Below are 25,854 nucleotides of genomic sequence, written 5' to 3'. Positions count from 1 at the left end.
GTCAGACAGCAGTGTAGGTTTCTTTCTCCATTTGAATCACTTCCCATATAGTCACTGCTTTTGTGTATCTTCCTCCTTTTTTAAAGTGCTGTTGTATTGACTTCTTTCCCCAAAACTCCAAAACAATGCAACAGCTCATAAAACAGTAATTACTGCTCCTGGAATTCAAGGAAATCAGATCCAACACTGAAAATACATCAAAAGAGGAGCAGCTGTTACAGCTACAATTGTTTCCTGTCCTCTATCTTGGATTACTCACTGGACTTGAAAAGTTAATTCTGATTTTCTCTCTTTGTAGATGCTGCCAGACCTGCTGAGTTTCTCGAGCAATTTTTGTTTTTATGAGAGAATGATCATCTAATGAAGGAATCAACTACCAAGGGACATAATCTTACAATTAGAGTCGCTTTATTTAGGAGTGAAATCAGAAAAAACTTATTCCTCATTAAAGGGTTAGTGAAAATCTGTTGCTGTCTCCTGCAAAAAAACATTTTGGGGACAATTGGAACTTTGGATTGGGCATGTTTATGCTGAATTCAGGGATAAAGGGTGAAGGAGCAAAAGCAGGTAAGGGGATTGAGGCACAGAATACACATGATGTAATGTTGAGGGACTGAGTGGACTACTCTTCCTTCTATGGGGTAAAAACAATGACGGGCTTTTGCCCGAAACGTTGATTTCGCTGCTCGTTGGATGCTGCCTGAACTGCTGTGCTCTTCCAGCACCACTAATCCAGTACTCTTCCTTCTATGTTGGTTAAATATGAGAATGTGAAATATGCAATTGTGAAAAATGTATTTGAATCCTTTTATCTTTTGTCATGATTAAATTGATTGTCAGACATGGCTGTTGCTTTATATTTTCTCTGTTTTCTTCAGAACTATAAGGAACAATTCTATAGGATTTTCTTCATTGAAAATAGAGAGTTTTATGATCAGCAGATTTTTAATTTAATTACCCTACGTCTTGAGCAGCACAGAGGCTGTTACAATCTCTTTTCCTTTTTAAAGCTGGCCAGGCCAGCAGTTCTTGCCTCTCCCTCATTGCTCTAGAGAAGTTGGTGGCAAGCTGCCTTCTTGAACTGCTCCAGACCATTTGCTGTTGGTACACCTACAATGCCCTTAGGGAGGGAGTTTGACCCAGCGACAGTGAAGGAATATCAGTATATTTCCAAGTTGGAACATGATTTGCTTTGAAGTGGTAGTGCATACATTCCCATGTATCTGTTATTTGTCAAGCTAGATTTCTGCAGTACATCTTGTAGATTGTACACACTGCTGCCACTGAGTGTTGGTGGTGATTAAATGAAGATTGTGTACATTGGATCTTCTTTGAATAGTGCCATGGGATCTTTAACCAGTAGCCGGATCACTGCAACAAGCAAAATGGGTTTTCCCTTTTTCATCTCAGCTGAGCTGCTCAAAACAGAGTTGTTCCTGGACATTCTGGCCAGTCTGGATTCTGAAATCCAGGCATGTATGGTTCTAGAATTTACAGACCTTTGACTCTGAACCAACAGGAATTTGTTTGTGCCTTTACAGGTATTAATTAGAAGCAAATGTCCCAACCAAACACAATATGTGTAGGCTCTGTGCTTTAAAGAAGGAAATTAGTTTCATATAACTTCTTATATCAAGTTATTCTAAAGCAGTTCCAAACCAGTGGTGCATTTTTGAAGTACTGTAATTCCTGTTATGCCACATAGAAACATGACAACAAATTTGCACACACCTTGATGGAACAAACTGTAAAGAAATAAATGAACAGATGACTTTTTTTGTATAATATGTAATAAACTGTATTAATCCCAGATGAATTCAAGCTCATGTGTAAAAGTATTCTACTGCTAATGGACCAAAATGATATGCAGTACATTAAGTAAATTTAGCTGGGTAAGCTGTAATGCTGCAAGGAATTTCACCTCCATGGATAATGATGAGTATTGAATTGCTGAACAGAGATTTCAATCCATAAATGAGGCGGAACTATATAACTTCTTAATGATAAAGACTCACAATGTGGGATATGGCCAAGGTTGAAATGATGTAAGTGAAAGTTTGAATATCTTTAAATTGCTTAAATTGATGAAAACAGTTTGTTGCATTGATACCCAACAGCAAATGTGTGCAAAATGGAAAATGGCAAAAGCAATCTGAAAACTCAATAGACAGAGAGAGATGAAAACAAAGTACCCAGGTAAGATGAAGCGAGCAACTGGCTTATAGAGGTATTGGTCAAGAATTAGATGTTGAATAAACTTCTAATTAATAATATTAGCTAAAGTGTAGCTAAGCAAATGTTGTGTATACATGCAACTGAGGAAGGTAAATAATCTAAGAATGAGACATGTTCATTTAGGTGCAGTGATATTTCAAGAAACTCAGACTTAAAAGACTACTAATAAACAAAAGAACATAGGTGCAGTGAGAGTGACTCGTTTTGACATCAAGAAAGGTTTTCACATACAAGTTAGGGGAAGATCTCTAATGGTTGAAGTCAGCAAATTGGAAGATGTTTGTGGTTTTTGAAAATCAGGCATGTCAGTCCTAGAACATCTCTGCAGGAGTCTTGTGACCGAGGCACAACCATCTTCAGCTGCTTCATCACTGGATCAGAAATGGATATGTTACCACAGTGTTCACTCTGAAGGATCCTAAAGGAGTTTACACCAAGACCTGGACAATATATAGATTCAGGCTGACAAATGACAAGCAATATTCATGCAGCTCAAGTGCAGGCAATGACTATCTGCAACTCTAGAGAATCTAACCAGAATGCCTTGACAGCCAATGGCAGTACTGTTGCTGAATATCCCAGTACCTACATTACAGTGTGGAAACAGGCCCTTTGGGCCAACAAGTCCACACCGACCCGCCGAAGCGCAACCCACCCCTACATTTACCCCTTACCTAACACTACGGGCAATTTAGCATGGCCAATTCACCTGACCTGCACACCTTTGGACTGTGGGAGGAAACCGGAGCACCCGGAGGAAACCCACGCAGATACGGGGAGAATGTGCAAAGTCCACACGGTGACCATTGACCAGAAAGTGTACTGGAGCATCCAGTTAAATACTGAGGCAACAAAAGTAAATCAGAGTTTGGGAATTCTACGGTGAGTTAGCAGGAATTCTACGGTGAGTTAGCAGGAGTTTTGGTTACTCACCAAAACATATCCACAATTAAGAAGCTAAAAGACAGAGTGTAATGCAATAATTTCAATCTGTCTTGATAAGTGAGGCTTTAAGAACACTTAACAATCTTGACACCATCCAGAACAAAGCAATCCTCTTGACGGGTATCACATTCACAAGCTTAAATATTCACTCCCTCCATCACCAATGCACAACTGCAGCAGTATGTGTCATATGTAAGTTGTGCAACAACAACTTACACATGACATCTACCACATAGAAGGACAAATGCAGCAAATACATGGAAACACCACAACTGCAAATTCCCCTCCAAGCCCTATATGATCCTGTCTTGGAACTATATTGCTGTTCCTTCAGCATTGCTGAATTAGAATCCTAAATACTTGCTTCCTAACAGCCCTGAGGATGCACTTGCACCAGTTGGGCTGCAACAGTTTCAGAAGGTATTCTCCAGGGCACTTAGTGATGGGCTACAAATGCTGACCTTGTCAGGGCACCCACATCCTATTAAAGAGGAGTATAGTCAGGCATTCTGGCACCTTGAGGTTGTCCTGCCTTTCAATGAGATCATAGTTGACCCAAGTGTAGTCTTACTTCCTCTTTCCTACGTCAGTCCTGCTAACTCTTCACTCTGCTAAGGGATGAAAAATCTAACTCAGTCCTGAATACATTCAATGATACAATGTCTGCTACTCAAAAATTCCCCGTACTCAGAGGGAAGAGAGTCTTCCACATCCACCTTAAATGAGAATGCTTCATTTTGAGATCAGGCACCCAAGTTCTACATTCCCCTATGAGGGAAACCATTTGTCCCAGAAAGAAGGAAACCTGTATCAAGTCCCCTCAAGAACCAATATGTTTCAGTACAATCATTTTTCATTCTTCTAAACCCTGATAACTGTATGCCCAGTGTGCTGAACATTTTATCCTAAAGTAATACCTGGAATCAACATAATTAACCTTTCTGAATTGCTTTCTGTACAAGTATTTCTCACCTTTAATAAACAGACCAAAACTACACACAACATTGCAGATGTAGCCTCACTGATGCTTGTACAATTGTAACATTACATCCCTCCTTTTATCGTTTTGAGTCTTTCAGAACTTGAAGAAAGGTGATACTGGACTCAAAATGTTTGTTCTATTTCTCTCACCACAGATGAAGCACACCTGCTGAGTTTCTCCAGCATTCTCCGTATTGTTTTAGATTTGCAGCTGCCGTGATATTATGCCTTTATCCCCACATTTATACTCTGACCCCTTTGCAGTAAAGGTCAACATTATTTGCTGTATTTAGATGACAACCTATTGTGATTCACTTATGAGAACACCCAGATCCTTCTGTGCCACAGAAATTATTGCAATCTCTCTCCATTCAAATATATTCTGCTTTTGTATTCTTCCTGGCAAAGTGTACAGACTCATATTTTTAATCAGTATACTTCATCTGTCAAAGTTTTGCTTGTTCACAAAACCTATCTATACCTCTTTATAGTCGAAATAGATTCTCTTCACTTCCAGCCAGCAAATCCCATATCCTGTAAATGAATGCAAATGCTTGCTTTCCTACATTGTGTGGTCAGCAAATTTGTCTACAATACTGTCAATCCCTTCATGCATGTCATTAATGCAGATTTTAAATATTAAAGCCTGATTTCTGTTCCTTGAAGGACACATTTATCCCAACTCTCAATTTCCTTTTTTTTTGGCCAATCCATCTGCAACTTTTGCTTTTTTAGTTGACAGAGGTTAAAAATTTGGAAGGTGCTGCTGAAGGAGGTTGTCAAGTTGCTGTAGTTCATCTTGTAGATGGCACACACTGCTTGAACTGCACATTGATAGTAGAAGAATTTAAAGTTTAAAGTGGCATGTTAATTAAGTGGGCTACCTTGTGTTCAGTTATTGAATGTCATTGGAGCTGTACTTATTCAGGCAATTGAGGAGGATTCCAGCACACTCTTAAATTGTGTCGTGTAGATTGTGCAATAAATTGATAGTAAGTATATGAGACTAAACTTGGAAGGGTTGTGAACTGTATGGAACTCCAAAGGACATTGACAAGCTGGTGAATAGGTGGTAGATGAGGTTTAATGCAGAAATATGTGAAGTAATGCACTTTGGAAGGAAGAACACTGAAAGACAATATAAAATATGGGATACAATTCCATAGGTGTTGCAAGAGACGAAGGGTAGATGTGCACAGATCATTGAAGGCAGCAGTTGGAAAAAGCAGTGAGTAAAGCATATTGAATTCTCAGGAGAAAGCAAAGACTGCAAATACTGGACATCAGAGTCGAAAAATGTGGCATTGGAAAAGCACATCAGGACAGGCAGCATCCACAATGCAGAAGAGTTGATGTTTTAGGCATAAACCCTTCATCAGGAATGTGCTCTCCACTTTATTTTAGGAGCATAGAGTGTAAGAGCAAGGAGGTGATGTTGAACTTGTACAAGAAACTTGTTAGACTTTAGGTGGAGTATTGTACATTTGTGGGTGCAGCATTATAGTGTGTAGAAACAATATATAAGAACAGTTCAGCAATGAAAATCTTCAGTTATGAGGATAGATTTAAGAAGTTGGAACTGTTTTCCTGGGAGAAAAGAAGGCTGAGGGGATATCTAATTAAGGTTTGCAAAGTCGACAGAGTTGGTAGGATGAAGCTGTTTCTGCGTTTAAAATAAATGAGAGGAGTGCATGGGTTTAAACTGATTTGCAAAGGAAGCAAGGGTAATGTGAAAAATAAGCATTTTCATACAGGAGTTGTTAGAATCTGGAATGCACTGCCTGGAAATATGCTGGAGGCAGGTTCAACTGAGGCATTTGATGATTGTTGTTTAGTACAGAAGTGGTCTGCAGTGACATGGGGAAAGGGAAGTCATTGGTACAGGATGGTAGAGCTGGTCTAGATAATAGAGCTAGTGCATGCAAGATGGGCTGAATGGCCTCCCCCTGCACCATAATAATTCAGTAAGTCTGTGAAGTCAGAAGATTAGTTACTTATTGCAGGGTTCCCAACCTCTGGCCTCCTCTTGTAGTCACATTATCTACATGGATGATCTGCATTAGATCAATGGTGAGCCCCAGATATTGATGGCTGATGGTAAAATTGTCAATTGTTAAAGGGAGATAGCTTGATTCTCTTTTTTTGGAGATGGCCATTGATTTGTCCATGTTTGGCATGTATGTCACTTTACACTTATCACTTGAATGTGAATATTATTGAAGTCTTACCCGTGAGTGAAGATCAACTACTCCGTTATCTCGGGAGCTGCAAACAGTACTGAACACGTGCAACAATCAGTAAGCATCTCCATTTCTGGCCTTGTGTTAGTCATTGATGAAACAGCTGAAGATTGTTCTGCCTGGAATACTAACCTGAGAAAGTCCTGTAGATATTCAGCCTCAAACAGACATCATTTACTTTGTTTACGTCAGCTATAACTCCAGGCAATGGAAAACCTTCCCTGTTATTCTCAGTAACATAAATTATACTCAGGTCTCTTGATGCTACATTTTATTAAAGTACAAGATTGATGTTAAGAGCAGTCACTCTCACCTTACCTCTGGAAATCAGGCTGCCTGTTCTGCTGAGCATTTCCAGTTATAAAACCAATTATGAGATATGCACATTAAACCACATATATTTTAAAAGTCAAAGTCAGAATTTGTGGGGAGGCTACCTCCTGAACTAACTATTTTTTATTGTGGCAGGTCCCAGGGAAACCTAATGTAAGGTTAGGTTAATGCTTGGTTTTGAACATCTACAGGTTGCTTGAGAGACAGAATAGCAAAGCAATAAGACCAACACATTGTACAGGAATGAATTAAGAAACAGGAGAAAACTCTTACATTTATACATCACTTTTCAGGTAAAAGAAGTGTCCTAAAGCACTTCACAGGAGCACTATCAAACAGAATTCCACACTGAGGCACAGAATGAGATATTAAGATCGACAAAAGACACATGGAATTTTTTTCAGCGGTGACAGTGCAGACCACCTGTGCTTAGTTCTGCTTCATTTATTTCAGAATGCTCGGGCTGTGCCTATTGTGCACACCAAACACAAAGGCATTCTTTCAGCAATGAAATGCAGAGTAGAAAATAGCACTTTCTGGATTTTTGCATAAAAGCTGTTTGCAGTGTGGGTGGAAGATATGAATGTTCAGTTATGCTAGTTCATCAGGCTCCCATAATGAAAGCTAGGGGCTACCTGACGGATGAGTTTTCTTCATGCACCATGTTTGTTGAAGTGCTCCCTGATTGCCAGTCAGTAAATTCATGTACTGGTAATGTTGAAACTTGTACCATGTTAACAAGGATGATTGTCATAATGTCAGTGCTTAAATCGCAAAAGGTCAGAGTGCTCATTAAATAGAAATAAGAGAACAGGGTTCACAAAGTGCAAAATAAGAAAATGGCAAAACAGGCAATCAAATAAAGCAGAGTGGAACATGAATGTACTTCAAAGACCCTAGATTAAAAAAAAACTTGCATTTATACAGTGCTTTCAAAACCATTGACACCTCGAAATGCTTTTACAACCAATGAAATATTTTTGAAATGTACTTGCTGTTTTAATGTAGGAGCATGTTACAACAGGGGCTGTCGGAGTTTACTGTCATTCAAATCTGACTATTCCACAGGTCACAGAATGAAAGAAAGATATTTTTCCCAGTTACCGAAATGGCCAATTAGTATATTAGGTGTTAAATAACAAGTTCTACCAATCAGATTTGTTTATTAAATGCTATTATTGTTTTTTATCAAGCCAAAAATTATTCCATTAAGATGCAACAATTGGCTTACACATGCTGTTGGTATTGTATAAATGTTCCTCTGGTTAAATTATCTAAAACCTACACAAATATACATTTGGGGAAAAGATAAATAAGAAGATTGCTCTCTTCTGCAGAGGTTCACATAAAAAATAGCTAGCCATTAAGTTTATTTTTGAATGCAAAAAGATAAGGAGTATAATGGTCTGATTCTGTCATTGTGATGTTCTGACACATGTGGATGTTACTAATCATGCACAGATGTCTCTGGGAGCTTGCTTAGGAGATACAGTTTTGAGAAGTTCCTGCCAATCATTCAACCAAAAGAGTCATAGAGATCTCCAGCATAGGAAAAGGTACATCATGTCCATGCTGGCCAGCAGCAACAACCGAATTATTCTAATCCCATTTCCCAGTACTTGGTCCATAGCCTTGTATGCCTTAGTATTCCAAGTGCACGTCTAAATGCTTCTTCAATGTTCTGCCTCTCCCACCCTTATAGGCAGTGTGTCCCAGATTCCCACTACACTCTGGTGAAAATGTTTTTCCTCACTTTTCCTTTAAACCTTCTGACTCTCCCCTTAAACCTATGCCCCGGTCATGAGTCCCTCCATCATGCTTCGACACAGCTCAAACCTGAACGCAACAAAAGGATTTTTTTTGTTTTACAAGCAGGAGAGATTAGCTGGGCAGCACCTCCTCAAAGGCTTTTTGCTCAATTTATCAACACACGCCATCCAATAACTATTTAGCAGCCCCAGCAAGGGTTTACAGCCGAACAAGCATTTATAAAAAGCCATGAGATTTCCAGGAAGCATTGTTTGAAAAAAAAAGAAATCAATGCACACCATGACCTTTCAATGATCTCTTTTAAAGAAACTGCTCCAAGCATTTGAAAATAAAGCTTGAAACAAATCATTTTTTCCACAATGGCTCAAAACAGAAATCTTCCACACAATACTAAATATGAAGTGCTTTTGAAACAAAACACAATAGCCAATTTGCACATGAAACCCTCACAAAAAAGCAAATGGATAGCAATCAGATAATCTCTTTTACTAATGTTGATTGAGGGATAAATATTGGACCCACCATGATAAACTCTTCTTCAAAATAGTGGCAAGGGATCTTTTCCATCCACTCAGACAAGTAGCTGGGGGGCACCATTTAAACCTTCACCCAGATGCAGCACTTCCAACAGTGCAGGACTCTCCCGAAAGTTCACTTTCATTTTTCTGCTCCAGCTCCTGAAATGGAACTTGAGCCTACAACCTGGAGCTAGGCGTAAGTATGTATCAACTAAGCCACATTTGACACAAAATGAATTGAGGTGTTCGACAGTATCAGGTCCCCTGTTCCTATACTCACTCACCTGCATTACACCTGGATCACTAATATCTTGAATTGAATCTTCTCATCCTGGTGTTCCAATCTCTCTATGAGCTTTTCCTTCCCAAACTCTAGAAACTGCTTCAGCCCTACAACTTTCCTGAAGCATTATGCTCCTCCAATTCTGCTTTTCGTTATAAATCTTTGACTTCCTTTGTCCGGTTTGGTATCTTAAGCCATATAGACCTCAAACTTGGGTATTTCCTAACTATCCTCTCTCTTGCTATTTTTAGACATCAATTCTTTAACCAAGTTTAAATCTGTGTCAACTTATATCTGAGTATATTTCTGTGAAGTGTCATTGGATATTATCCCATGTTAGAGACACTGCAATTTTTTTTGGGTAGGTGATTTGTGATTTCATTGAAGTTGGGCAACTCATATTGTGGTCCTTCCAGTTGGTGACCATGAGAATATTATGGGACTCCCTTCCTTCAACCAGTATGCGGTGTAGCCGACCTGTTCTTTTTTAAAGGCACTCTGTCTTTCATAAAGTTTTCAGCACTCAGTAACATTTATGGAATGCAAAATCTAGAAGATATAACAGCAGGCAGTGAGAGTGTTCCAGGGTGAAAGATCCAGTGATTGCAACATCACTGCTGGAGGTGTGCATGAGGAAAGAAACCATGGTTCCATGGGGGAGGGGGTGTGGCAGGAGACCCTCCAGGACTCTGCTCAAAAGCAAGTGAGATCAGGAGTCATATAGGTGGTCAAAATCAGTGAATGTATCTTCATTAGGCATCCCTTGCAACTGTTATGAAGGTGCAGAGATGTACTGTACCTATAAGAGAGTTGAAAAGCAAACAAGGACTGACTGAAAGCGCAGAGAGTCCTGAACAAAGTTAAAATGTTACACTTGGTCAAAACAAATAGTTGTAGTTGTGTTGCTATGGAACAAAAACAAATTCAAATTTGGCCAATCAGTTTAAATTATGCCCCAAGATTCCAAAATCCAATTGAATTTGAAGTATAATAGTTTTGAAACAAATGAAACGATCCAATGTTTTGAGGTATAAAACTGGACATTTTGAACAGTTAGGGGGAGAACAGCCAAGAAAACCAGCAAATATAGACTGCTAGTCAAATAGCACTCTGAAAGGCACCTGTTCGTTTGAAAGACCTGTGAAGCAGAATACTGAGGAAAAGACAATAGAGAAAAATCTGCAGAGGAACATACAAAAAGAAGATTTGATAGCTGGCTGGTTTTGAAATTTGTATTTTTTTTGTAAATCTTAATCGGGATTTATTTATCAGACCAGTATTGTAGAGTGGGAGTTAAAAGATAGGTTTAAAAGAAAGGAGTTCCAAACAGCTGTTGTTTTAATTTTCTCTGTTGGATTTAAAGAATAAAATTGTTAATTTTTACTTTAAATAGTGACCTCTGAGATAGTTCTTTGCCTCTCAAAATGTAACAGATTATGGCACAAGGTGAGCTTCTCTGTGTGTCCAGTTTAAATTAGCAGAGAGTTTACCCCTGTCATGACAGTTTGGGGGCTCGTCTGGGATTTGAACAGATTTAGATAGATCCATTCTGAGAATTGGACAGATTTGAATAGATTTGGGGTACAAGAAAAGCCCAGCAGATTTAAACACTAGCCAGTTAGTGTCCGAGATCTTTTAATAAAATGTTGTTAAGACAATTTGTTTAATTTTGGTTACTTGTGGTTGGTTAAATTAAAAGTGAGAGAAATGGCTCTTAAAATTTCTAAAGAGGTTCTGGGGTTTGAAGATGATTCTCAAATTTGCCAAGAAAGTTTAGGAGGAAAAACAAAAGCCATACTTTTAGAATTGGCAAATAACTTATATTTGAGTTTAATGAAGGACCAAAGTAAAGCTGAAATTATAAGGCAATTACTCAAACACTTAGGTGTATCAGAGAAACAGACAAATGCAGTAGTTAGCAAAAGTTCAGTTACAATTGAAGAAAATGGAGTTAGAAGATAAAGAGAGAAAGAGAAAGAGAAAGAGAAGAAATAGAAAAAGAAAGAGAAAGAGAGGTGAGAGAGAGGAAAAAGCGAGAGAGAGAGAGAGAGAAGGTTCTTAGCTGAACAAAGACAGTGAGAAGAAAGGGAGAGAGAAAGAGAGAGAGGAAGAAGAATGAGAGAGAGGTTCTTAGCTGAGCAGAGAGAGATTGTGAACTTGAGAAGTTGTGACTTAGTCAGCAAAGTCAAGTTACCAGAATGGAGAATAAAAGAAAAGGTCGTGATATATACAAATCTGTCAAAACTCTGCCACATCTTGATGTGAAAGATGTTGAAGCCTTCTTTATTTGGTTTGAAAATTAACTAGACAGATGCAGTGGTCCAAGGATTTATGGGGGACGCTAGTTCAGACTAAACTGGTAGACAGAGCCAGTGAGGCATTGGCCACACTGTAGATGAGATGTCAAGAGATTATGAAGAGTTTGAACAGGCTATTTTAAGAGCTTATGAATTGGTAGCAGAAGCATATAGACTGCAATTCAGAAACATGAAGAAGGAACCAGGTCAGACTTATGTGGAGTTCGAAAGAATTAAATATGGTTATTTTGATAGATGGGTGTGGGCCTTAAAGATAGATAAGATCTATGAGGCTCTAAGAGACATTATTCTGCTGAAGGAGTTTAAAAACTCACTTCCAAAGATGATAAGAATTCATGTGGATGAACAGCAAGTTCAGGAAGTGAGAAGGGCAGCAGAATTAGCAGATGAGTACATGTTGGTGCATAAGACAAGCTTCCAGTCAGAATTTCGTCCTGTGAAGGATAGAAGTTGGGAGAAAGGGCGATTCTACACTTCGAACCAAAGAGTTGAGAACACTGGTAAATGTTTACCACAGGTGAAAAAAGAAGCCCAAGAGGGTGGAAAGGAGGAGAAAGGCCTCAGGTGTTTCCACTGGGACACATAAAGTCCCAGTGCTAGTCATTAAAGAAAGGCACTGAGGGAAAAGATGTTAAAAGAAGCTAAGCCAGTGGCATTGGTGAAAGTAGTAAAGGAAACCTCAAGAATGACTGAGGAGCTGCAGGACAGTGCACAGCCTAGGCAGGGGCTGGGTATGGAGTTAGTACATGATCTCTACAAAGAATTCACCTTTGTAGGTAAAGTTCACTCAGAAAGAACAGGGGGAAAAGAGCAAGAAGTTATAAGTTTGAGAGATACAGGATCTAACCAGTCTCTAATAGTAAGTGATGAGTGAATTTGCGCTCTTTCTGATCTGTTACCCAAGAGTGTCATAATTTGTGGACAGAGAGACAGAAATTTAATGTTCCCCTATGTAAGATCAGGTTAGAGTGCCAACTCAAGACTGGGGAAGTAACAGTGGGAGTGATTGACAGAGTCAGTTCCAGGAATCCAGTTTGTTCTTGGGAATTATTTAGCAGAGTCCAAGGTAGGAGTGACACCCCTTGGTGTGGAAAAGCACAAGGAAGATCAAGAAACTGAGGAGTTAAAAGAAAAATATCCTGGTATTTTCCCAGATTGTGTAGTAACCAGATCCCACTATCATAAGTCACAGAATGAAGCAAACACAAAAGAGAAAGATGAAGGAGTTGAAGTTTAGTTAGTGGGTACCCTGTTTGACATAATGGTGCAGGAAAATCCTGAATATGCAGAGGATCAGACAGAAGTGTTTAGTCCTGAAAGACTAAGGGACTTGAAACAGAAAGACAAGATGATAAAAGGCATATGTGTAGATGTGTACTCCCAAAAGGAGGCAGAGAATATTCCTGATAGTTATTATCTGTAAGAAGAAGCCTCAGATGGAAATGGAAACCATGGCAGGTTAGTGCAGAAGTGAAATGGGTCGAAGACCATCAGGCTGTGTTGCCCATAGCACATGAACTACCTGTAGGAGATCAACTAGGGGTATGAAAGACTCAGGCTCAGGTACAAAAAAACATTTTTATTGGCCTGGAATGCACAAGGATGTGGTTAACTTTTGCCATACGCATCATACATGCCAAATAGGAGGTAAGCCACAGGCGGTAATAAAACCAGACCTTTGTTGTCAAATCCTACATTCAAAGAACCTTTCACATGGGTTATAAATGAGTGTGTAGGTCCATTCCGGAGAACTAGAAGAGGGAAAGAACTGGACAAACAGATGCTAGTTACTGACCTGCAGAGTGAGGAATCAAGTCCAGATGTGGTGGATGTTAAAAAATGAATAAGTCCTTGAGGACTGGGATAGCTTAGTGAACTACCTGTCTCAGGAGCAAAGAATGTAGTTGAGAGGTTTGTTACTGCAGTATGAGGACATACATAAGAGTCAGATGGGGAGGACTAATGCTATGGTACATGAAGTACATGTAGGGAATACTGTTCTGATGAAACATTACCCCCATTGGCTTAATCCTTTCAAAATCAGGAGGTCCAGAAGGAGGTGGAGGCCATGCTCAAGGAGGATATCATCGAACCGAGCCAGAGTGAGTGGAGTTTGCCGATTATCTTACTTCCCAAACAGGACGTGACTTAACACTTTTGCATGGATTGTCGAAAAATCGACACTATTACAAAATCAGACTCATATCCAATACCGAGATTAGAGGACTATATCGAGAAAATTGGACAATCCAGTTACATCACCAAGGTGGGCTTACTGCATGCTTACAGGCAGGTAGATATCTTTATCAGAGACAGCGAAATAAACTTCTGCATTTGTAACCCCAAATGGTCTATATCAATTGTAAGTGATGCCCTTTGGAATGAAGAACACATTTGCCACATTCCAAAGACTCAAGAATAGAGTTGTGGCTGGGTTAACAAACTGTGCAGTCTATTTGGGTGATGTAGTGATCTTTAGTGAGTCATGGAAAGATCACATGGTACAGTTGGCAGAGCTCTTTGAATGATTACGAGAAGCAAAATTGGTAATAAACTTAAACAAAACTAAATTCGTGAAAGCAGAGATGACATTCTTAGGTCATAACATCGGTCATGGAAGGTTGACCCCACAGAACATAAAGATGAAGGCCATCGAGGAATTTCCATGACCAACCTCGAAGAAAGAGGTGCTTTGATTTTTGGGACTGAGCTGATTCTATCGGAAGTTTTGTTCAAAACTTCAGTAGTATAGTGGCACTGTAAACTGATTTGCTGAAGAAGCACACAAGGTTTCGGTGGACAGAACAATGCCAGGAAGCATTCGATCATTTGAAATCCAGATTAACCAACGCACCAGTTTTAGCTGCATCAAACTTTTCAAAAACCTTCAAAGTTGCCATCGAAGCGAGTGACATAGGAGTTGGAGCTGTACTGCGACAGGCAAATGATGATGGGATTGAACTGCCAGTTGGTTACTTTTTGACTAAACTCACATCCACCAGAGAAAATACTCCACAATCAAAAAATAACTGTTGAGTTTATTACTGGCCTTACAACATTTTAATGTGTATTTCATGAAGACTGTGTCACATGGATCGCAGTCCTCTTATGTCCTTGGAACATTTTAAAGACAAGAGTATGAGACTATTTCATTGGACTCTTATGTTACGGCCTCTTAATTTGCAAATCGTACATGTTGTGGGTTGTAAGAGTCTGATTGCAGATGCATTATTGCGAATTTAACTGATAACATTTAGATGAGCTTAGTATTTATCCTACATTATACATATGTGGGAAAAAGTTAATATGAACTCAGATTGAAGTCATACGTATGTCATGATAATGTGGTTAAGGAATAGAGAAAAAAAATGAAGCCATCTTTTCATTATGATGGTTAATTGTTTCTTCGGGGGGAGCTGTTATGAAGATGCAGAGGTGTACTGTACCTTTAAGAGAGTTGAAAAGCTAACAAGGACTGACAGAAAGTGCAGAGAGTCTTGAACAAAGTAAAAATGTAACACTTAGTCAAAACAAATAGCTGGAGTTGTGTCGGCAAGAAACAAAAACAAATTCACATTCAGCCAGTCAGTTTAAATTATGGCCGAAGATACCAAAATCCAATTTAATTTAAAATATAATGTTTTGATAACATTAAAAACAATGAAATGATCTGATGTTTTGGGGTATAAAACTAGACATTTTGAACAGTTAGGGGGAGAACTGCCAAGGAAACCAACAAGTATAGACTGCTAGCCGATCAGCTCTCTGAAAGGTACCTGTTCATATGAAAGACCTGTGAAGTAGAATGCTGAAGAAAAGCCAATAGAGGAAAATCTACAGAGGAAGATCCAAGGAAAATATTCAACAGCTGGCTGGTTTTGAAACTTGTATTTTTTAAAATCTTAATTGGGGCTTTTTATTGGACCAGTATTGTAGAGTGGGAGGTAAAAGATAGTTTGAGGAGAAAAGAGTTGTAAAAAGCTGTTGTTTTAATTTTCTCTGTTGGATTTAAAGAATAAAATTGTCACTTTTTACTTTAAATAGTGACCTCTGGAATAGTTCTTTGCCTCTGGAAATTTAACAGATTACAATGCGAGGTGAGCTTCTCTGTGTGTCGGGTTTAATTTAGCAGAGGGATTTACCCCGTGTCACAATACCATCACATTGCCACCACATGCACAAATGACCACATCCCCCACCCACCCCCCCCCATCCCCGCCCCCGCCCCACCAACATTCACTCAGAAGTACTTCCTGGACCACATGCAAAATACAGTTACTCCATCTGATGCTTGCCCACCCGGCAATGTTGCCAGCCTTCCACCTATCTCTTGCTGCCTGCTGTTATCTTCTCTCTTCTCCTGCCGGACACTTGTGGGCCACTCAGCAGCAGGGAGCTGAGGTGAGCAAAGGCACCTGTAAGTCCTGAGGAAACAGCTCACTTTATCATGTGACAGAGGCTAAGCCAGCTGGCATTGCTGAGAATACAGCAAGTTCCTGCTGTATGCATGAGCAAATTTTAAGAAATCACAAGTGTAGGGGCCATTATGCAGGTGAGTCCTGCTGTTTGCAAAATGATGTTTAAATTTATTGCCAAGTCATGGGTAGTTCAAGTCAGATATCCTGGTGCTGCATCAGCTGGCTGGACTGTGAGATGCCAAGACAACACTTCTTCACAAGCTTCTGTCTCATGCTGGGAAAATCCACGTTGGTGTCCTTTTGAACAGGACATCAAGTCACACACTGTGCCTCAGCAAGAGGTACTAAGTTTCAATGGCATTACTGAAGTGAAACTTGTGGCCATTATCTCAAAAGAAAATTGTTGTGGTTGTTCAACCATGGGAGGAGTATTGGAATTTGTGAAGGTAACAGCATCATGTGGAACACACTGATGAAACTAACAATCCTGTTCCCTATCTAGGCAGCTGATTCATAAACTGGTGTAAGTTAAATGCCTCTAGGTGATCATGCATTATGCATGATCTTGTTAAGGTAACTAAAGGAAAGGGAGCTGTTCTGTGAGACGACAGGAATTTTGATAGGCTATCTGAAATCACTTAAATATATTCAGGAGCTGCTGTAATGGTGGATTATACTTCAGTGCATCTTCAGGTCAGTGGATTGTTTTAGTGAGACAAAGCAGGATAAGCTGCATTTACTTACAAAGGAATACAATGCTCCAAAACATTCAAATTAATTTTCTATTTTGGCTAAGGGACTGTCATAAGACTATCTTGTCTCAAGTCAATGAGTAATCAATTAATGCTTTTCAACAGATGCATCAGACTAATGTTTGCCAATTTCATCAGAGCCGACTACAGAGTAGTAGGAGAAAGTGAGCACTGCAGATGCTGGAGATCAGAGTCAAAGAGTGCGATGCTGGAAAAGCACAGCCGGTCAGGCAACATCCAAGGAGCAGGACAGTCGACGTTTCCAGAATAAGATCTTCATCAGGAATGTGGGGGTGGCCCAAGAGGGGCACAGAGATAAATAGGAGAGGGAGTGGGGCTGATGGAAATGTAGTTGGGAATGCAATAGGAAGATGAAGGTGGGGTTGAAGGTGATAAGTCAGGCAGGAGGGTGGAGCGGATAGGTATGAAGGAAGATGGACAGGTAGGACAGGTCAAAAGGACATTGTTGAGTTGGAAGGTTGGATCTGGGATAAGATTAGATTAGATTACTTACAGAGTGGAAACAGGCCCTTTGGCCCAACAAGTCCACGCTGACCCGCTGAAGCGCAACCCACCCAAACCCATTCCCCTACATTTACCCCTTCACCTAGCTCTACGGGCAATTTAGCATGGCCAATTCACCTAACTTGCACATTTTTGGACTGCGGGAGGAAACCGGAGCACCCGGAGGAAACCCACGCAGACATGGGGAGAATATGCAAACTCCACGCAGTCAGTCGCTTGAGGTGGGAATTAAACCCGGGTCTCTGGTGCTGTGAGGCAGCAGTGCTAACCACTGTGCCACTGTGCGGGGAAATTTGTGAAATCTACATTGATCCCGTGTGGTTGGAGGGTCCAAAGGCAGAAGATGAGGCCTTCTTCCTCCAGCTGTCGGGTGGCTAGAGTTTGGCGATGGAGGAGGCCCAGGACTTGCATGTCCTTGGTGGAGTGGGAGGGGGAGTCAAAGTGTTCGGCCACAGGCCGGTGTGTTGTTTAGTTCATGTGTCCAGAGGTGCTCTCTGAAATGTTCCACAAGTTGGCATCCTGTCTCCCCAATGAAGAAGAGACCACATCGAGAGCAACTGGCACAATAAATGACGTGTTTGGAAGTACAGGTAAATCTCTGTTGTATGTGGAAGGATCCTTTGGGGCCTTGGACAGAGGTGAAGGGGGAAGGTGTGGGCACAGGTTTTGCACTTCTTGCGGTGGCAGGGGAAGGGGTGTGGACCTAACAAGGGAGTCATGGAGGGAATGATCTCTCCAGAACGCAGGTAGGGGTGGAGAGGGAAATATAGATAGGTAGGGGTGGAGTGGTGGGATCTGTTTGTAGGTGGTGGAAATGGCGGAGGATGATGCAATGTAACTGGAGGTTGGTGGAGTGGAAGGTGAGGACCCTGGAGGTTCTATCCTTGTTGCGATTGGAGGGGTGGGGCTCACAAGTGGAGGTGTGGGAGGTGGAAGAGATGTGTTGGAGGGCATCATCAACCATGTGGGAGGGGAAGTTACAGTCTTTGAAGAAGGAGGCCATCTGGGGAATTGGTACTCCTGGGAGCAGATGCAGTGGAGATGGAGGAATTGGGAATAAGTGATAGAATTTTTACAGGATGCAGGACGGGATGAGGTGTAGTTCAGGTAGCTGTGGGAGATGGTGGGTTTGAAGTAGATGTCTGTGTTGAGTCTATTGCTGAAAATGGAGATGGAGAGGTCCAGGAAGGGGAGGGAAGGTGTCCAAGATGGTTCAGGTGAACTTGAGGTCGGGGCCAAAGGTGTTCGTGAAGTTGATGAATTGTTCAACCTCCTTATGGGAGCACTAGGTGGCGCTGCTACAGTCATCAATGTATTGGAGGAAGAGGTGTGGAATGGTGCCGGTGGAGTTGTGGAAGATGGACTGTTCCACATACCCCATGAACAGGTGAATGAGAATGTCAGTGGAAGGGTACTGGTTGAGTTGGTGGGAGTGGAGGAAACGGAGGGCTTGGAGGCCTTCGTCATGGCGGATGAATGTGTGAAAGGACTGGATGCCCATGGTGAAGGTGGGGCCGAAGAAATGAAAGTCTTGGAGGAGGTGGTGGGTGTGTGTGCTGTCCTGAATGTATGTGTGGCAATCCTGGACCAAGGGGGATAATGTATTGGGTAGGGGGTAGAACCAGGTGGTGTGGATTTCCCGGTCTATGAGGTTGGTGACTGTTGGTGCGAGATCCCCTGAAGTGATGAGGTTGTGGATTTTCTGGGAAGTGATGATTTGATGATGGGAGGTGAGGTCATTGTCAAGGGAGCAGTAGGAGGAATTCTCTGTGAGTTGGTGCCTGACTTCAGTCGGTGCATCAAACTACCACAGCGACTCCCTTGTCTGCTAGTTTGATGGTGAGGTTGGGGTTAGAGCGGAGGGTGTGAAGGCCTGCACATTAGGAAGGTGAGAGTTTGGAGTGGGTGAGGGGGGTGGTCAGATTGAGGTGGTCAGTGTCAAGGTGGCATTTGGAAATGAAGAGGTCAAGGGCAGGTAACAGACCAGATGGATTGAGTGTGTTGGAGGCAGGAGAGGGAGTCCTTGGAGGGTAGGCAGGAGTTCAGGAAATGGTAAGCATGGAGGTGGAGGAGGTGGAATAAAAGTTCCATGTCGCAACGTGTGTTGAATTCATTGATCCGGGAATGTAAGGGGATGAAGTTGAGGCTTTTACTGAGGACTAATCGTTTATCCTCAGTGAGGGGAAGGTCTGGGGGGGAATAGTAAAAACATGGCAGGGCTGGGAGCTAGGACACGGTGTGGGGCTGGAGCTGGGAGTGGGGTGGAGACTGTATCCGGAGTGGGTGTGGTTATGGGATCGTGGTTGACGTCACCAACAGAAGTGATGCTCACCCTGGGGGTCGGGGACAGCCTTTGGTTGGCTTCACGGGGGCGAAAGTGAAGTAAGATGTGATGGTTGCGATTTCGTCAGTGGTGTTCCGGTGAGTGAAGTTTGTGGGGACAAAGGTGGCTGAGGCAGCAGCAGCTACGGGGGTGGAAGTGACATACCGGGCACACTTTGTGGTGGTTCAGGTGGCGGTGGATCTTGCGGCACTCGGAGAGGTGGCATTATCAGCAGTGACTGTGGTCTGTGGGGCAGCGGGGGTGGAAGTGATGTCATCGTTTGCTGGGGTCGTGGTGGCTGAAGCTAATGGCATCCGAGTGTTTCCAGAGGCTGGGAGAAGCTTCGGGGATTATTGAGGAATCCTGAGTTTGGAGGTAAGTAAAAACAAGTTTGGTGTACTTATGTTCCTTGATGTCTGATATGGTGGAGAAAAAACGTTTGCTGAGTGTGTGGATTCTTCTAAGGATGTAGAACAGCAAGGGTCTGGGAGAGTGTGGCTCTGAACTTGAGCAAGGCACTCTGCAGGGAGTTTCTTCTTCTCCTGACAACCCAACCAGTATCCTTCCACTGACACACTCATTCGATTGGCTGAACTGGTCCTCACCCTCAACAAATTCTCCTTTGAACCTTCCCACTTCCTCCAGTCCAAAGGGGTAGCCATGGGCACCCGCATGAGACCCAGCAATGCCTGCCTGTTCGTTGGGTACGTGAAACAGTCCATCTTCCGCAGCTACTCTGACACCAACCCCCACCTTTTCTTCCACTATATCGATGACTGTATCAGCGCCACCTTGTGCTCCCATGAGGAGATTGAACAGTTCATCAACTTCACAAACACCTTCCACCCCAACTTCAAGTTCACCTGGACATTCTTGGACACCTCCCTCCCCTTCCTGGACCTTTCCATCCCCATTTCCAGCTACCGACTTAACACAGACATCTACTTCAAGCCCACTGGCTCCCACAGTTACCTGAACTACACCTCCTTCCACCCTGCCTCCTGTAAAAATGCTATCCCTTATTCTCAATTCCTCCGTCTCAGCTTCATCTGCTCCCAGGTGGACCCATTCCACCACAAAGCATCCTAGATGACCTCCTTCATCAAAGGCCTCAACTTTCCCTCCCGTGTGCCCTTCACTACAAATCCTCCATTTCCCATACCTCCACCCTTAAACCACACCCCGCCAATTACAACAAAGACAGAACCCCCGGTCCTCACCTTCTACCCACCAACCCCCGGATAAATTACATCATTCTCTGCCACTCCTGCCACCTACAAACAGACTCCACCACCAGGGATATATTTCCTTCCCCACTCCAACTGCATTCTGGAGAAGCCATTCCCTCTGTGATTCAGTTGTTGGGTCCACACCCCCCACTAACCCACCCTCCAATCCCAGCACCTTCCCCTGCCACCGCAAGAAATACAAAACTTGCACCCACACCTCACCTCTCAGATCTGACCAAGGCCCCAAAGGATTCTTCCACATCTGCCAGAGACCTACCTGTACTTTCGCACATGTAATCTACTGTGCCCACTGCTTATGGCCTCCCCTACATTAGGGAGACAAGTTGCCAACTTGTGGATCATTTCAGAGAATATCTCTGGGACATAGGCACTAAACAACCCCACCGAACACTTTAACTCCCCCTCCCACTCCGTCAAGGACATGCAAGTCCTGGGCCTCCTCCGTCACCAAATTCCAGCCATCCGACACGTGGAAGAAGAATGCCTCATCTTCCCACTTTGGACCCTCCAACCACCTGGGATCAATGTGGATTTCACCAGTTTCACCAATTCCCCTTCCCCCACCTTGTCCCAGATCCAACCTTCAAACTCGGCACGGCCCTCTTGACTTGCCCTATCTGTCCATCTTCCTTCTGTCCTATCTACTCCACTCTCCTCTCTGGCCTATCACCTTCATCTGTCTATCGAATTCCCAGCTACCTTCCCCACAGCCCCATCCCACTCCCCTTTATCTCTCTGCCCCCTTGGGCCACCTCCTCATTCCTAATGAAGAGATTATGCTCAAAACGTCGACTCTCCTGCTCCTCGGATGCTGCCTGATTGGCTGTGCTTTTCCAGCACCACACTCTTTGACTACACAGCAGTGCCAAGCTCAACTGCAAGGGTAGTACCTGGACCTGGTCTGGTAACAGTAGTAGTTTCGGTAAAGATTGTGACAAAGACTTGACATTTTCACCTGAGAGTTTTTTCTGTCTTTATTGTATTATGTGAATAAAATTGTGTTGAATTGAAAATTGATTCTGACCCTTTTGTTTGTCTCACAAGTATAGTCGGAGAAAGTGAGGACTGCAGATACTGGAGCTCAGTGTCACAAGTATAGTACCCGAGTAAAATGAGTTTGCCTAGAAATTGGTTGAAGTGTCCAAAGAACGGACAACAAAAGCCAGCAGCTATTTTTCACACATGTTGTGAGTACAGTTGGAGCTTACTTGAATGACTCAACAATAATGTAACACTATTGATTTACTTAAAGTCCTAAGGCATTTCGCAGAGTCACTGTAAAAGAACATACAGAACAAAGAATTTGGGCAGATGGGCGAATGCTGACTTAAATATGTAATGTTTTAAGGAGTTGTCTAAAAGAGGAAAGAAAGGGAGAAGCTGGCAAGGTGCAGAGAGGACCTCAACAACTCCAATGGTGGAGAGATTAAAATCAGCGATGCTCAGCCGGCCAGAATTAGAAGAGCTCAGGTATCTCAGAGAGTTCTGAAGCTGGAGGAGGTTACTGAGATTTGGAAGTTCTGGGCCAATGAAGGAATTTAAAAACGGGGATAAAAATTTAAAGATTAGTTTTTGGGTAGTACAAAACTTGAATGCTACTGATAAAATAAACATTTTGTCATCTTGAAATTATCAGGACAATTGACAAGAATACCTATTCAAGGGTGAGTCAATATTTTTGCTGCATGAGAGGAGCATGCTTATTGGTTGGAAAGTGGATACTGATTGGTGAGGTATTGCATGGAGAATGCATCAAATCATGATGATATACAGTTATGACTGCTGGGCTTTATTGGAATTTTAAAACAGACAGGTTGACTCTGATTTGTCCGACACTGCCCTGAGAAATGAACCAGTGAATGACTGTCACCTATTTTGTTCAGAGGAAGCAGTTGCAAAGCCCATACATGTTGTTTCGGCCTGCAATGAACAAGATCCTGTGCATTAATATATGTAGCATCAAGTACACACCATAGTCCGAAGCCGATTGGCAATCCTAAACTAGTTGTTGGCATAATCATCCAGCAGAATCACATATAATGTTGGACACTGTGCTGTGTGTATTGCAAGTGTCTGCTGGTTGGGTACCTTGATGGTTGTGGACTGCTGAAGGGATAAACTATTTGATATGATCTGTTATTTTTTGGGATGTAAGGCCTATAATCCAGGATATAGATTAGTTGAAAAATTGAATGGAGAATTGGCAGATGGACTTTAATTTGAGGTTGTGCATTTTGGGAGGTCAAATGCAAGAGGAATTTATTCACCAAGGAGAAGGACCTGGATCATGGTAAGATTAAGGAGGGATATGTTGATATTCTAGGGCATATCTATACTAAGAAGGAGGAGGTGTTTGACGTCTTGAAAAACAATTTTAAAAAATGGCAGCACCTTTGTGAACTTTAATGTACAGATGGATCTTGGGGTTCAAGCGCATAACTTCCGGAAAGCGGCAAAAGAAGTGAATAAGGTGATAAAGAAGACATACAACATTAGTATTCCTTCATTAGTCAGGGGATAGAATATAAAATTTTGCAAGTTGGTTGTAGGTGTATTAAACTTTAGAACATAGAACATAGAACAGTACAGCACAGAACAGGCCCTTCAGCCCACGATGTTGTGCCGACCACTGATCCTCATGTATGCATCTTCAAATTTCTGTGACCATATGCATGTCCAGTAGTCTATTAAGTGTCCCCAATGACCTTGCTTCCACAACTGCTGCTGGCAACGCATTCCATGCTCTCTCAACTCTCTGTGTAAATAACCCGCCTCTGACATCCCCTCTATAATTTCCTCTAACCACCTTAAAACTATGACCCCTTGTATTAGTTATTTCTGCCCTGGGAAATAGTCTCTGGCTATCGACTCTATCTATGCCTCTCATTATCTTGTATACCTTAGTTAGGGCTCCTCTCCTCCTCCTTTTCTCCAATGAAAAAAGTCCGAACTCAGTCAACCTCTCTTCATAAGATAAGCCCTCCAGTCCAGGCAGCATCCTGGTAAACCTCCTCTGAACCCTCTCCAAAGCATCCACATCTTTCCTATAATAGGGTGACCAGAACTGGACGCAGTATTCCAAGTGCGGTCTAACCAAGGTTTTATAGAGCTGCAACAAGATCTTATGACTCAATCCCCCGTTAATGAAAGCCAAAACACCATATGCTTTCTTAACAACCCTGTCCACTTGGATGGCCATTTTAATGGATCTATGTATCTGCACACCAAGATCCCTCTGTTCCTCCACACTGCCAAGAATCCTATCCTTAATCCTGTACTCAGCTTTCAAATTCGACCTTCCAAAATGCATCACCTCGTATTTATCCAGGTTGAACTCCATCTGCCACCTCTCAGCCAATTTCTGCATCCTGTCAATGTCCCACTGCAGCCTACAACAGACCTCTATACTGTCAACGACACCTCCAACCTTTGTTTCGTCTACAAACTTGCTGAACCATCCTTCAATCTCCTCATCCAAGTCATTAATAAAAATTACAAACAGTAGAGGCCCAAGGACAGAGCCGTGTGGAACACCACTCACCACAGACTTTCAGGCAGAATATTTTCCTTCTACTACCACTCGCTGTCTTCCAGCCAATTCTGTATCCAGATAGCTAAGTCCCCCTGTATCCCATTCCTCCTGACCTTCTGAATGAGCCTACCATGGGGAACCTTATCAAATGCCTTGCTGAACTTGCTGAAGTCCATATACACCTCATCCACAGCTCGACCCTCATCAACTTTTCTAGTCACATCCTCAAAGAACTTTACTTGGGCCACATTTGGAACAATGTGTACTTCTGGTCATCACATCACAGGAAGGATATTGAGGCTTTAGAGATGACAAAAGAGGTTTACCAGGATGCCACTTGGATTGGAGTGGATTATCTATAAGGAGAGGTTGGACAAACTTGGATTGTTTTTGCTACAGCGTCAGAGGCTGAGGGGCAAACTGATGGAGATATATAAAATTATGACAGGCTTGAATAGTTTGAGTAGTTGGAACTGTTTTCCCAGGGTGGAAATGTCAAATGAAAGGAGGCATAGTTTTAAGGTGAGCGGGATAAAGTTTAAAGATGATGTGTGAGGCCAGTTTTTTATGCAAAATTGGTAGGTGTCTGGAATGTGCTGTCATGAGAGGTGTTAAATGCAGATACAACAGTAATTTTTAAGAGGCATTTAGACTCATGAACAGGCAGGGAACAGAGGATATTAACCATATGTAGATGGATGGGTTTAGTTTAGTATAGCACCATGGTCAGCATAGACACTGTGGGTGAAGGGTCTGTTCCAGTGGTATACTGTTTTATGTTCTATGTGAGTAAGGAATGATTTATGAATGGGATTTGCTGCATGTTAGGACATGGGAAGTGGAGCTTTGCATGACTTAAAATAATGGTAGATACACTGTCAGAGACCAACAAATAATTAGAATAGTCAAATTCTGTCATAGCAAATACGGGTGTTGAGGCAGCTGATGAGCAGGAGCAGGAATGGAGTCAGAGAATGTTATAAAGTTGGAAAGAGTTTTGTTAAATTCCTTTATATGATGTAATATCATCAACACAGTCACCACTTATTCTTCATCCTGAACTGTCCTTGAACTGAATGGTCTGCTTGAACTTATAAAATGTCAGTTAATATTCATCACATTACTCATAATAAAGTTGTCTCAATGAAGAATCTGTTTTGGGAAGAAAACATTTTTATTTGAGTGAGCTACTTGTTTATGTACTTACCTGAGCATTACTGCAGCAGCAGAAATGATTGACAGGTACACTGTAATTTCATGTTCAGGGTTGATTGTGCGGAAGGACCCGTAGGCTAAGCTGAGTAATGCAGTAGACCTTTCACTGAATTTACTGGGGCGTGTGAGAGTAATGATTATGTTCTGAGTCGTGGCAGTTAGCTTAAAAATGCAATTAGACCCAAAATTCAAGTGGTCAGCCAAATTTAAGCCACC

Source organism: Chiloscyllium punctatum, chromosome 20 (assembly GCF_047496795.1).
Source record: "Chiloscyllium punctatum isolate Juve2018m chromosome 20, sChiPun1.3, whole genome shotgun sequence".
Classification (NCBI taxonomy): domain Eukaryota; kingdom Metazoa; phylum Chordata; class Chondrichthyes; order Orectolobiformes; family Hemiscylliidae; genus Chiloscyllium; species Chiloscyllium punctatum.
The sequence above is the reverse complement of the archived record's forward strand: the minus strand, read 5'-3'. Positions refer to the sequence as shown.